Genomic DNA, 13,060 nt, shown 5'->3' with positions numbered 1-13,060 from the left:
AAGTCCTTTCATGCACCAGAAATACATCCTAGTTCCACTGTCCAATATCCCTTAGACAGCTCAAGCCTTCTAGCTGAGACCCATGTTCAGGGATCTGAGTAAGTCCAGTGCTGGATCCCAGCTATCAGTTTGATGGGCCCATTAGCTCCTCCTTGTCCATGTCAGCTGTCTCTATATGTTTCTGAAGACTGGTCTCTGCATATGGATTCCAGTTTAATTAAATGTTTAGTTGTGGGTGTTTGCATCTGTTTCCATCGCTACTAGATGAGGGCTCAATGATGATGGATAAGTTAGTCATTGTGCTCATTATCAGGGAAGGGCATTTATGGTAGCCTTTCCACTGTTGCACAAATTGTTAGTTGAGGCCAGTGTTGTAGGTCTCTGGACATTTATCTAGGTTCAGTTGCCTCTTCAAACCTCTATTGGCTCCCTTTTTATTCTCTCCCTTCTCTCTCTCTCTCTCTCTCTCTCTCTCTCTCTCTCTCTCTCTCTCCTCCCTCTCTCTCTCTTCTTTCTCATCTATTCCTCCCCTGACTCAGTCTTCCTAGTCTCATGTGCTTTCCTTTCCACCCCTTCCCTAACTCCTAAGTTCCTCTCCACTAACTGTGCCCCTACACTCCCCATAGGCTCAGGAGATCTTGTCCTTTCCCCTTTCTGTGAGGGACATTATATTAAACTCTTAGAATCAATCCTCCTTGTATCCTAGTTCCTCTGGCGGTGTGAAGTATAAGCTGGTGATCCTTTGCTCTATGTCTAAAATCCATATATGAGTGAGTACATACCATCTTCCTCTTTTTGAGACTGGGTTACCTCATTCAGAATGGTTTCTTCAAGTACCATCCACATGCCTGCAAACTCCAAGATTTCATTGATTTTTTTTCTTTTCTGCAGAACAGTAATCTATTGTATAAATGTGCCACATTCTCTTTGTCCATTCTTCAGTTGGGGGGAATCTAGATTGCTTCCAGGTTCTTGTATTACAAATAATGCTGCTATGAACATACTTGAGCACATGTCTTTGTTGCATTATGTGGATCATCTGGGTATATGCTTAAGATGGGAATTGTTGGATCATGAGGTAGACTGATTCCCATTTTCCTGTGGAACCGCCATACTGATCTCCAAAATGGCTGTATGAGTTTGCACTCCCACCGACAGTGGAGTGTTCCCCTTTCTCCACATCCTCTCCAGCATCAGTTGTCAATGTTATTTCTATTTTTAGCCATTCTGGCAGTAGTAAGATGGTATCTCAAAGTTGTTTTCATTTGCATTTCCCTGATGGCTAAGGATATTCAGTACTTTCTTAAGTGTCTTTAAATCTGTTTGATTTCCTCTATTGAGAGTTCTCTATTCAGTTCTGTACCCCATTTTTTAATAGGGTTATTTGTTGTGTGTGGACTAGTTTATTGGGTTCTTTGTATATTTTGGAGAGCAGTCGTTTGTCAAATGAAGGATTGGTGAAAATCTTTTCCCAGTCTGTGGGCAGACGTTTGATCTTGTCAACTGTGTTCTTAGCCTTATATAAGTTTCTTAGTTTGAGCAAGTTCCATTTATTAATTTTTTTTTTTAAATCTCAGAGTCTGTGCTACTGTAGTTATGTTCAGGAAAAGGTCTCCTGTAACAATTATTTCAAGGGTACCTCCCACCTTCTCTTCAAAGAGGCTCAGTGTGGCTGGGTTTATGTTGAGATTTTGATCCATTTGGACTTGACTTTTGAGCATGGCAATAGGCATGGATCTACCTGCAGTCTTCAACACACCATCATACATTTGTGCCAGCACCATCTGTTGAAGATACATCATGTGTCTGTAAGTGTGAAGGTTAATATCAGTATTTTCGATTCAATTCCATTCGTCTACTTGTCTATTTTTGTGCCAATTCTAGGCTGTTTTTAGGACTATAGCTCAGTAGTAGAGCTTAAAGTCAGGGATTATGATGCCTCCTTAAGTTCTTCTATTGTACAGGCTTGTTTTTAGCTATCCTGGGTCTTTTGATTTTCCACATAAAGTTGATTATTATACTTTCAGGGTCAGTGAAGTATTGTTCTGGGATTTTAATGGGTATTGCATTGAATCTGTAGATTGCATTTGGCAAGATTGTCATTTTTATTATGTTTATCCTATCTATCCAAGAACATGGGAGATCTTTCCATTTTCTGGTGTCTTCTTTTATTTCTTTTCTTTAAAGACACAAAGTTCTTGCTATATAGGTCTTTCATTTGTTTGGTAAGCATTACCCCAAGATACTTTATGTAGCTTGTGGCTATTGTAAAGGTGATATTTCTCTGATTTCTTTCTCAGCCTCTTTGTCGTCTGAATAAAGTAGGACTACTGAATTTTTTGAGTTTATCTTATATCCTGCCAGGGTGCTGAAGGTGTTTATCAGTTGTAAGAGTTCCCTGGTAGAGGTTTTTGGGTCACTTATGTAAGCTATCATATCATCTGCAAATAGTGAAAGTTTGACGTCTTCCTTTCCAATTTGTATCCCCTTGATCTCCTTTTTTGTCTTATTGCTTTAGCTAGAACTTCAAGTGCAATATTAATGAAATATGGAGAGAGAGGGCAGCCTTGTCTTCTACGTAACATGAGAGGGATCACCTTAAGCTTCTCTCCATTCAGTTTGATGTTGTCTGTTGGTTCACTATATATTGCTTTTATTATGTTTAGATATGCTCCTGTTAGTTCTGATCTCTCCAAGACTTTTATCATGAATGTGTGTTGAATTTTGTTGAAAGCTTTCTCAGCATCTAGGGAGATGATCATGTGGTTTTTCTTTTTCTGTTGGTTTATATGGTGGATCACATTGATAGATTTTCATATGTTAAAACATCCCTGCAACCCAGGCATGAGGCCTACTTGCACATGGTGGATGATTTCTCTGATGTATTGTTGTATTTGTTTTCCAGTATTTTATTGAGTAATTTCTCATCAATCTTCATGAGAGATAATGATCTGTAGTTTTCTTTCTTAGTTATGTCTTTGTGTGGCTTGAGACCCAAGGAGATTTTGACCTCTTAAAAAGAGTTTGTTAATGAACTTTCTGTTTCTAGTGTGTGGAAGAGTTTGAGGAGTATTGATATTAGCTCTTCCTTGAATTTTTGGTAGTATTCTGCAGTGAAGCCATCTTGCCCTGGGCTTTTTGTTTGTTTGTTTGTTTGTTTTGGTGGAAGATTTTTAATGACTACTTCTATTTCATTAGGGGTTTTAGGTCTATTTAAGGTGTTTGTCTGTTGTTGATTTAGATTTGGTAAGTGATAGTTATCCAGAAAATTGTCCATTTTCTTTGAATTTTCAAATTTTGTGAAATCCTATTTTCAACATGTGACATGAAAATTGTCTGGATTTCCTCAGTGGCCATTGTTATTTCCTCTTTTCTTTTTTCTTTTTTTTTTCTTTTTTTTTTTTTTATTTTGTTAATTTGCATGTTCTCTCTCTGGTTTTTCATTCTTTTGGATACAGATTTGTCAACCTTGTTGATTTTCTCAGAAAATCAACTCTTTGTTGCATAGGTTTTTTTGTATTTTCTTCCTGGTTTCTATTTTATTGATTTCAGCCCTCAAATTGATTATTTCCTGGAGTCTACTCCTCCAGGCTGAGATTTCTTCATTTTTGTTCTAAAGCTTTCAGTTGTGCTGTTAATTCTCTAATGTGATTATCTTCTGTTTTCTTCATATGGGCACTTAGTGCAATGAACTTCCCTTGTAGCACTGCTTTCAAGGTTTCCCATAAGTGCAGGTATGTTGTGTTCTCATTCTCATTGGATTTTAGGAAATCCTTACTTTCTTTCCTTATTTCTTCTTTGACCCAGGTATGGTGCAATTTTACATTGTTCAGTTTCAATGAGTTTTTAGGGTTTCTGTGATTAGTGTTGTTGAATTCCAACTTTAAAGTATGGTGGTCTGATAAGATACAGGGAACTATCCCTTTTTTTTTTTTTTTTTTTTTTTTTTTTGTATCTGGTGAGGTTTGTGATGTCACCTACTGTGTGGTCGATTTTAGAAAGGTTCCATATGGAGCAGAGAAGAAGGTATATTCTTTTGTGTTTGGATGGAGTGTTCTATAGATGTCTGTTAAACCCAATTGAGTCATAGCTTCTGTTAGTTCTTTTGTTTCTTTGTTAAATTTCTGACTGGTGATCCTGTCTAGCAGTGAGAGTGGGGTGTTGAAGTCTCCTACTATAAGTGTGTGAGGTTTTATGTGAGGTTTGAGTTTTAGTGGCATTTCTTTTACAAATGTGGGTATCTTTGTATTTGGGGCATAGACATTCAGAATTGAGACTCTCTGCTGGATTTTTTCTGTGATTAATACAAAATGACAGTCTTCATCTCTTTTGATTGATTTTGGTTTCAATTCTAAGTTGTTAAATATTAAGATAACCACACCTGCTTGATTCTTGGCTCCATTTGATTGAAGGATCTTGTTTCAACCCTTTACTTGTTTTTTGAAGCTTAGATGTATTTCTTATACTTAGTAGAAGGATGAATTCTGTCTTCATATCCATTCTGTTAGCCTGTTTCTGTTTATAGGTGAGTTAAGATTAATGTTGAGGGAAAGTAAGGACCATTGATTTTTCATGCTTGTTTGTTTTAGATTTGTTGTTGGCAGTGGTATTGTGAATATATTTGCCCTGCTTTACAGTTGGGTTCTGGTGAAGTGGAATTATCTATTGCATATATTTTGTGAGAGTAGTTAACTTCCTTCTGTTGGAGTTTTCCTTCCACAGCTTTCTGTAGGGCTAGATTTTTAGATATGTATTGACATGAAAATCTGGCGTTGTTATTACATATTTTGTTTTCTCTGTCTAAAGTGATTGAGAGTTCTTCTGGGTATAGTACCCTGGGCTGGCATCCCTGGATTCTTAGTATTTTTAGAACATCTATCCAGGACCACCTGGCTTTGAGAGTTTCCATAGAAGAATCAGGTGTAATTTTTATAGGGCTGCCTTTATATATTACCTGGCCTTTTTCCTTTGCTGGTCTTAATATTCTTTCTGTATACTGTATGTTATTTGTTTTGATTATTATGTGTCAATGGTTCTTTTTTCTTCAGCCCAATCTATTTGGTGTTCAGTATGCTTCTTGTGCTTTCATAGGCATGTCCTTCTTCAGATTGGAAAAGTTTTTTCAATGATTTTGTTGAATATGTGTTCTGCACCTTTGAGCTGGGCTGCTTTGGCTTCCTCTATTCCTATTATTCTTAGGTTTGGCCTTGTCACAGTGTCCCACATTTTCTTGATGTTTTGTGATAAGGATTTGTTTGATTTAAGATTTTCTTTGGTTGACAAATCTATTTCCTATAGTTTATCTTCAGTGCCCTGAGGTTCTCTCTTACATCTCTTGTATTTTCTTGGTTATGCTTGTGTCTGTAGTTCCCTATCGCTCACCCAGTTTTTCTATTTCCAACATTCATTCAGTTTGCGTTTTCTTTATTGTCTCTATTTCAGTTTTCAAGACTTGAACTGTTTCCTTCACCTGTTTAATTGTATTTTTTTTTTCTTCTTCTTGGCTTTCTGTACTTTCTTTAAGAGATTTGTTCATGTCTTCTGTTTTTTGGTTGTTCTTCCATTTCTTAAAGGGATTTTCTCACTTCATTTTTGAGTCATCTCTATCATTTTTATAAAGATATTTTTAAGTCATTTTCTTCTGCTTCATATGCTTTGGGGGTGTTTAGTTCTAGTTGGTATAGAGTTTCTAGATTTTGGTGGGTTCTTGCTTGTCTTTCTATTGTTAGGTGTTTTCCTTTATTGCTGTCTTCCCATCATTTCTTCTAGTGGGTGCAGCTGGGGTCTCTCTCTCTCTCTCTCTCTCTTTCTCTCTTTCTCTCTCTCTCTCTTTACCTTTGTTACTCTTCTGGTGTGCTTAGGTGGGCCAGATCAATTATTGCTTCGTCAGTGGCTTGTTTTAATCTTCTGTGAGAGCTAGAGTTCAGTTGTTTACTATTCCAGCATGGTTTTATCTCCTGGGTAGATTATCCCCAGTGTAGAAGAGAACCTCCATTCTGTGTACTGCAATCCTTCAACCTTCTGTAGTGTGATCTTTAAGTAATATATCCAATACAGTTTCTGAGATAAATGCATTTACCTAGCTTAGCACAGTAAAATCCTACCTGTACAGAATGTGGGCTCCACCAAAACACTCACAGGGCACCATGTTGAATCTTGAACTTATTACTTAAGAGTCATATATCCCAGTATTTGAAAATTAAAATTCCAAATACTCCAGGCTCCTCAAAATTTTATCTTTCTCCTGAAACTGTCATGACTTTGTGGGTGTATATTTCATGCCTTATTGTCTAAAAACTGCCTGAAGTTGGAAAAGTAAGGAAACAAATTTCTGTCCTGTTGGTTTTGTGCACACATATATAAACACTAGGATGCTTAATTCAAAACATTTGTACTTAATGTCTCAGATTTTTTGGCATGCTTCTAGTTTGTTTATTTTAAGATGACAAGTCTGGAATTGGATACTAATGTATCCAAAGTTTTTTTATAAGTGTGGTTTTATGATTTTGTTTATTTTGAATATAGGAATTGGTTGTGGTATTTTTCCTTGAAGATTTCAGGATATTTCAAAATACACAAGGTCTGTTTAACACAGCCTTATTCTGGAAGGTTACACACTTCTATCTTTTCTCCTTATACCCAACAGCTACATGTACATGAATTTCTGTTTCCTAATTTTTTCTGTGTGCATATGAGACAAAAGATGTTGAGATAATAATCAATTCACTGAAAATGTTGCTCATGAAATTGTTAGCAGCATTCATATAATATTTCTGTGTTTGCTCTGCTGTAAAATACAAATTGATAGACTAATGTATAAGTAACAAATTATAAAATGACATAATATACATTGTACTGAAAATGTTGTGGGCATATAAAATGTAAAAGGGACAAAGCTTTTATTAGGTCAGATTTATTGGTAGAGATGGTAAGGCAAAATAAATTTCAAATGTGAAGGTTTTATTTCTATGTTTAAAATTTTCATATTTATTGAATTTTCTCTTCCATTATGGACTAGATTTCAGTGTTTTCTTTTTTCCAGTGCTATGACTATAGATAAGAACAATATTTTATATAATGTCCTTTTTATCAAATATAACTATAAAGTGTCTATATCATTGATATGCATGCTAGAGAAAATTCCCTTAAAGCAACAAGGATTATACTTAAATAATAATCTTAGGCAAGTTACATTAAAAATACTGAACTTCTATGATGACATTAAAGATAATTGAAAATTGAGATCTTATTATTTGCTTACATTTCCAGTGATAAATGAATAAGGAACAGGATACTCTTATCAATAGAAATGTAGCTGTTTACATTTTGAGATACAGGTTTATATACAATATCCAATTCTGTGGTACAGTATGGACATCTGTGTTTTGTGAATTTTTTGGAAATCATGTGGAAGTGCATGATCTGAGCTGTCACTGGCTATTATGTGCAAAGAAACTTCCATTGTAGCAGTGTTAATGACACCAGACTCAAGTGAAAATGAGAGGCATTGGAGGCTTTTGCAATACCCCCTCACCCCCCAAAAAATCCAATATAGATAGTTAGCCATTGAAGAGAGCCATTAGAAATTACAAAAAGAATGATGAAGTGTAGGTCTTCACAACTGATAGCTTTTGGTGTGTGTCAGGAAAGGAATTGGTCATCATTAAAGGACTGGCCACTGGGCGTTTTACCATGCTAGAATGAGTATATAGTTAACACAAATCATACTTGGTACATTTTTTTTTTCTTGGTAAGGGAGGGCACAGGGATTGGAAGATAGGCCTGTGGTGAGTGGGAAATGAGTATAAAAGTGTGCACTGTATAAAATTCCAAAACAATCAATAAAAATATTATGTTGGAAAAATAGTAGGAAAGTAAGCATGCCTTAGATGTATAGTATACTAGCTGTAAACCAACCTTGACTGATGCAGGCACTATTGTGTTCACTGGTCTCAAATTTTTAAGTTGTATTCATTAAAAAGGGACTGGACAAAAGAAAATCTGACCAAAACTGTGGTAGTAAGTTTTCAAGTTCACGAATAACAAAACATTACAGATCTTTATTTTGATGTCATATTTTATAGGACCCTAAGGGAATTTTTTTCTTTGTAAATCCAAGGGAAAAAAAAATCTACTTGAGGTGAAATACTTGTTTTGAGTAGAAGAATTAGAGAAAATTATCTAATTCTCAGCTCTTTGAGTACAAAATATAGACATTTTTACTTCCTAACATGTTTTATGTCAAAGTTTAGTAGAATTCAGAACATATCTAACTTTGACATTTCACATTCATTCTATTTATGTATGGAAACTCATACTGTTAAATGTATTTTATTTTGAATACAGTCCATAGCATGAAGTAATAGGACTTAACACTGCAGATATGTTAAGTTTGACCATAGTTTTTTTTTTTTTTTTTTTTTTTTTTTTTTTAAATTGGTTCTGAGCACACATTGACAAAGAAACTATGTTCATTTTAAGAAGCATCTGAAAGGAAAGAAAACTTTTTATGGAGTGTTTGAAATTATGATTTTCAAAGATGTTTTGCAGCAGTAGCTTACTATGCTCGTTCTTGTATTCTGCAAGCATTGCTGAAAATGCAGGAATTGGAAACTGGCTGCAAAATTAGATTTTTCTAACATGAGCAATGAGAGCTGTCATCAGTCTGATATCTACAGGAAAAAAATGTTTTACCATGGTGTTTTTATATCTCTTGTGAATATTATCTCTGATACTAATATGCAAAGAGTTATATACAAAGTGAACCTGACTTTTGTATATTTTGGGATTTTTGGTGGGTCTTGGGCTCCAAAATTTCATCCATTGGCAAGATTTTATGAAGAGTATAACTAATTAAAGAAAGCAGGGTGAGCTTCCTAAGCATAATGTTTGAAATTGCTGTACCGTCAAAATATTTGCATTATTCTGAAAGTGATTTGTAAATTTTTTTTTGGTTAATATGGGATTATAACATTTTGTAGACCACTTGCACATTCTCATTATTCAAATAAGATCAAACCTTTCTTGTACTGTGTCCATTTAATATGGTAAGGTAATGTTCTCATAGATGAAAGGTCATCACTTTTAGCTAAATACAAGCTTACTTTTGAAGTTACAAAAATCAAAGCTACTTTTTTTTTTCTTTTGGTGCTGTTTTGTTTATGGTTGGCATTTGTGATGTCTTAGATCAAACTCAGGTCACTGGCCCTGATATCAATATATTTTACTTCTGAGACACGTTTATGACTCACAAAATTGCATTCCAATTTGACTTTCTGTATTATATTTGCTACTAACAATCGATATCAATGAACAAAAGTTCAGCATTATCACTTTTAAAGAGAAAATGTCAATTTTTATTTTTGAGGTTATTATAAAAGTCTTCTATAATGGTTTCATATTCTTCTTAGAAGCTACCTAATACGTTATGTGAAGTTATTTATCTTTAATTTTCTTTTTCACTTTAAATAATTCTCTTTTTCTTAATCAGACAGAGCCACAGTGAAGTCCCCACAGAAAAGGAATCAGGCAATTTTTGCAGTTTATGACTAAACCTGAGTCACATTGAAAAACTAACCATTGAGAAAGGTATAAAGAGTGTTGACAAGGACAGAATAGGACTAAGTCATAAAATTAAAGCCAGATGGTTTAAGAACTTGGAAACAGCTAAGCATGGTATCCCATGTCTATTAATCTAGCATTTTTACCATTTTAAAATCATGAAGCACTACCATGAAGTAAATAGCAGCAGGTCTAAGCTACAAAGTAGCCAACTGTGCATGACTAAATTTCTTCATTTTGTATTTTTTTTTTTTTTTTGGTTTTGATTTTCTTTTATTTCATTTTTAGGTGTGTTAAAAATGATTCTATTTATACCAGATGGTGATCAACACAGACCTCAAATTGGTAAAAGTATATAGGATGGGAGACAGTGGACAGCTCATCACTAAATGGGTTATCTATATCATACTCTTTCCTCCCAGTACCCAAGATCATGATGAAAGAAGGAATAGAATAATTGTACAAGCCAGCAGCAGAAGATGACTACAACTAAACTATGTTTCTTGATATAGCAGAGAGGTTGTACACATGAACTCTCAATGGAGAGGTGGAGTCTAAACAACCAAAAGAACCCACGGGTTGTTTAGGGAAGTTAGTTCTGACATCAAAACAACTGGTTCTTATATAGATTCAACTTTACCAGTTTGCAGAACATAGGGTCCTTGCAGTTTATGTGGAAGTCTCACCTCTATTTTTTGATGAAAAGAAAAATAATGATTGTATCATAGAACTAATATGGGGTGGGGAAACGAGGAATAGTGTGCAATACATAGTAAGCATGAGATTATCATATATATATATATATATATATATATATATATATATATATATGCATATGTATGTTATTTGTGAATTTAACATTCACCATACTATCAATGCTGAATATGATTATTTATTAGTGCATTTTCTTTCTCACATAGTATCTCCTAATTTTGGTTTAAACTCCCTCACTCCTCCAAGTTCCTTTTACCTCCCCTCCTATCAGGATCCACACCCATTTTGACTCTAATTTAAGAGAACAACAACAAACTTCTAAAGGATCATAATATAATAAATGAGATAAAACAAAACTAATGCATTGGGACAAGACAAAGCAAACAAACAAAAAGACCCCAAGAAAGATACATGAAAGAGATATAGACATAGAAGCCCACTAATTCATATTCTTAGGAATCCTGTAAAAACACTAAACTAGAAGCCAAAATAAATATGCAAAAGATTTGTAGGTTACAAAGAGGTAATAATAAAAAAAATAAATAAAAGTTAGATGAAACTTTTAAAACAGGAAAAAAACCTAAAACAATATTATGAGAGGAGAAGGAACCTCCACAGTTGCCACTAGCTCATTTTGTGTTGGCTAGCTCCTGCTGGGCATGCACCATACCCTTAATAGTAGTTTGTTTCCCTGGTGTGACTCACTAAGAGAAAACAAAAACTTCATTTGCAATGGTTGTCCTTTGAAGATAGTTTCCAGATTAGGGTCAGGGGCAAATAAACACTTTTACTTTCAGTTCTAGAACCTCACCTGGAACAGACCCATGAATGCCATGTGAATGGCTGGTCATTCTCTGTGAGTTCATATGTTTTAGACATGGGATTTAGAAGGTCTTGTTTTTTTTTTTTTTTTTGGTCTTCATTTCCCAAATATAGAAATATAATTTATTTATACATCTTGATCATTATATATATATATATATATATATATATATATATATATATATAATTTTTTTTCTTACTTTACATATCGATCCCAGTTCCCTCTCCCTTCTTCCCTCTCATGGAACCAGACACCACTCTTATCGCCCAACCCCCCCCCACTCCACAGAAGAGTGATGCATTCATTCCAAGAGGGATCATCAAAATCTGTCAAGCCATTTGAAGTAGGGAGTAGGCCCTCCCTCCTGCATCTAGGTTAAGGAGTATCCCTCCATGGGGAATATACTCCCAAAGTCCATTTATGCACCAAGGATACATCCTGGTTCCACTATCAGAGGACCCGTAGACTGCCCAGGCCTTCTGAGTCCCACATTCAGTCCGTCCAATGCTGGTTTTTCAGCTAACAGTCTCAGGGTTCATTAACTTCCCTTGTTCAGGTGAGCTGTTTCTGTGCATGTCTGTAGCCTGGTCTTGACCACTGCTCCCTCTCTGCAAATAGATTCATGGAGTTTAGTGCAGTGTTTAACTGTGGATGTCTGTTTCTGTTTCTATCAGCTACTATTTGAGGGCTCCATAATGGCATATAAGTTAGTTATCAATCTCATTATCAGGGAAGGGCATTTAAGGTAGCCTTTCCACTGTTGCTCAGAGTGTTAGTTGGGGTCATCCTTGTAGGTCTTTGGACATTTCTTTAGATTCAGTTTTCTCTTTAAACCTATAAAGGATCCCTCAATTATGGTATTACTTTTTTTTTCTCTTGCCTATTTGTTCCCCAAATAGGTCTTCTCACCTGTCTTTAGGTTAAGGGAGTATCCATCCATGATGGATATGTCCACAAGGTCTTTTTGTGCACCAGGAATATATCCTGGTTCCATTGTCTGAGGTCTCTTACACTGCTCAGTCCATCAAGCTCATACCCATATTCAGGTGATCTGAGTCAGTCCCATCCTGGATTCCCAGCTATCAGTCTGGGGGACATATTTAGCGCCTCCTTGTTCAGGATAGCTGTCTCTATGTGTTTCTGAAACCTGGTCTTGCCGTCTCTCTCTCTGCATCTGGATTCTAGGTCCACGCAGTATTTGTTTATGGGTGTTTGCTTCTGTTTCCAACAGGTACTAGATGAGGTCTCCATGATGTTGGATAAGTTAGTTGTTGATCTCACTGTCAGGGTAGGGCATTTATGGTAGCCTTTCCACAGTTGCTCAAATTGTTACTGGGAGTCAGTCTTGTAGGACTCTTGATCTTTCTTTAGGTTCAGTTTTCACTTCAAACCAATAATGGCCCCCTCTTTTATGTTCTCTCTCTCTCTCTTTCTCTCTCTTTCTCTCTCTCTCTCTCTCTCTCTCTCTCTCTCTCTCTCTCTCTGTCTCTATTTTCTGTCTTCTATTTGTATCCAAACTCAGTATTCCTAGTCACAAGTGCTTTCCTCTTCTCCCCTACTCATTCTCCTAGTTCTCTTTCCATTTTCTACCCCCCAACTTCCCATGTGCTCTGGGGGACTTGTCCCTTCCCTCTCCTGTGAGGGACTTTATATGACTCTCTTAGAATACACCTTGTATCCTTGTTCCTCTGGCAGTGTGAATTATAGGCTTGTGATGCTTTGCCCTAGGTGTAAAATCCATATTTGAGTGAGTACATACCATGTTCCTCTCTTTGTATCAGGTTTTCCTCATTCAGGATGGTTTCTTCAAGTTCCATCCACTTGCCTGCTAATTTCAAGATTCCATTATTTTTTTCTGCAGAGTAGAATTCCATTATGTAGATGTGCTACATCTTCATTATCCATTCTTCAGTTGAGGGACATCTATGTTGGTTCCAGGTTCTTGTTATTACAAATAATGCT

This window comes from Phodopus roborovskii, unplaced genomic scaffold (assembly GCF_943737965.1).
Source record: "Phodopus roborovskii unplaced genomic scaffold, PHOROB, whole genome shotgun sequence".
Lineage (NCBI taxonomy): Eukaryota > Metazoa > Chordata > Mammalia > Rodentia > Cricetidae > Phodopus > Phodopus roborovskii.
Note: the sequence above shows the minus strand (reverse complement) of the source record.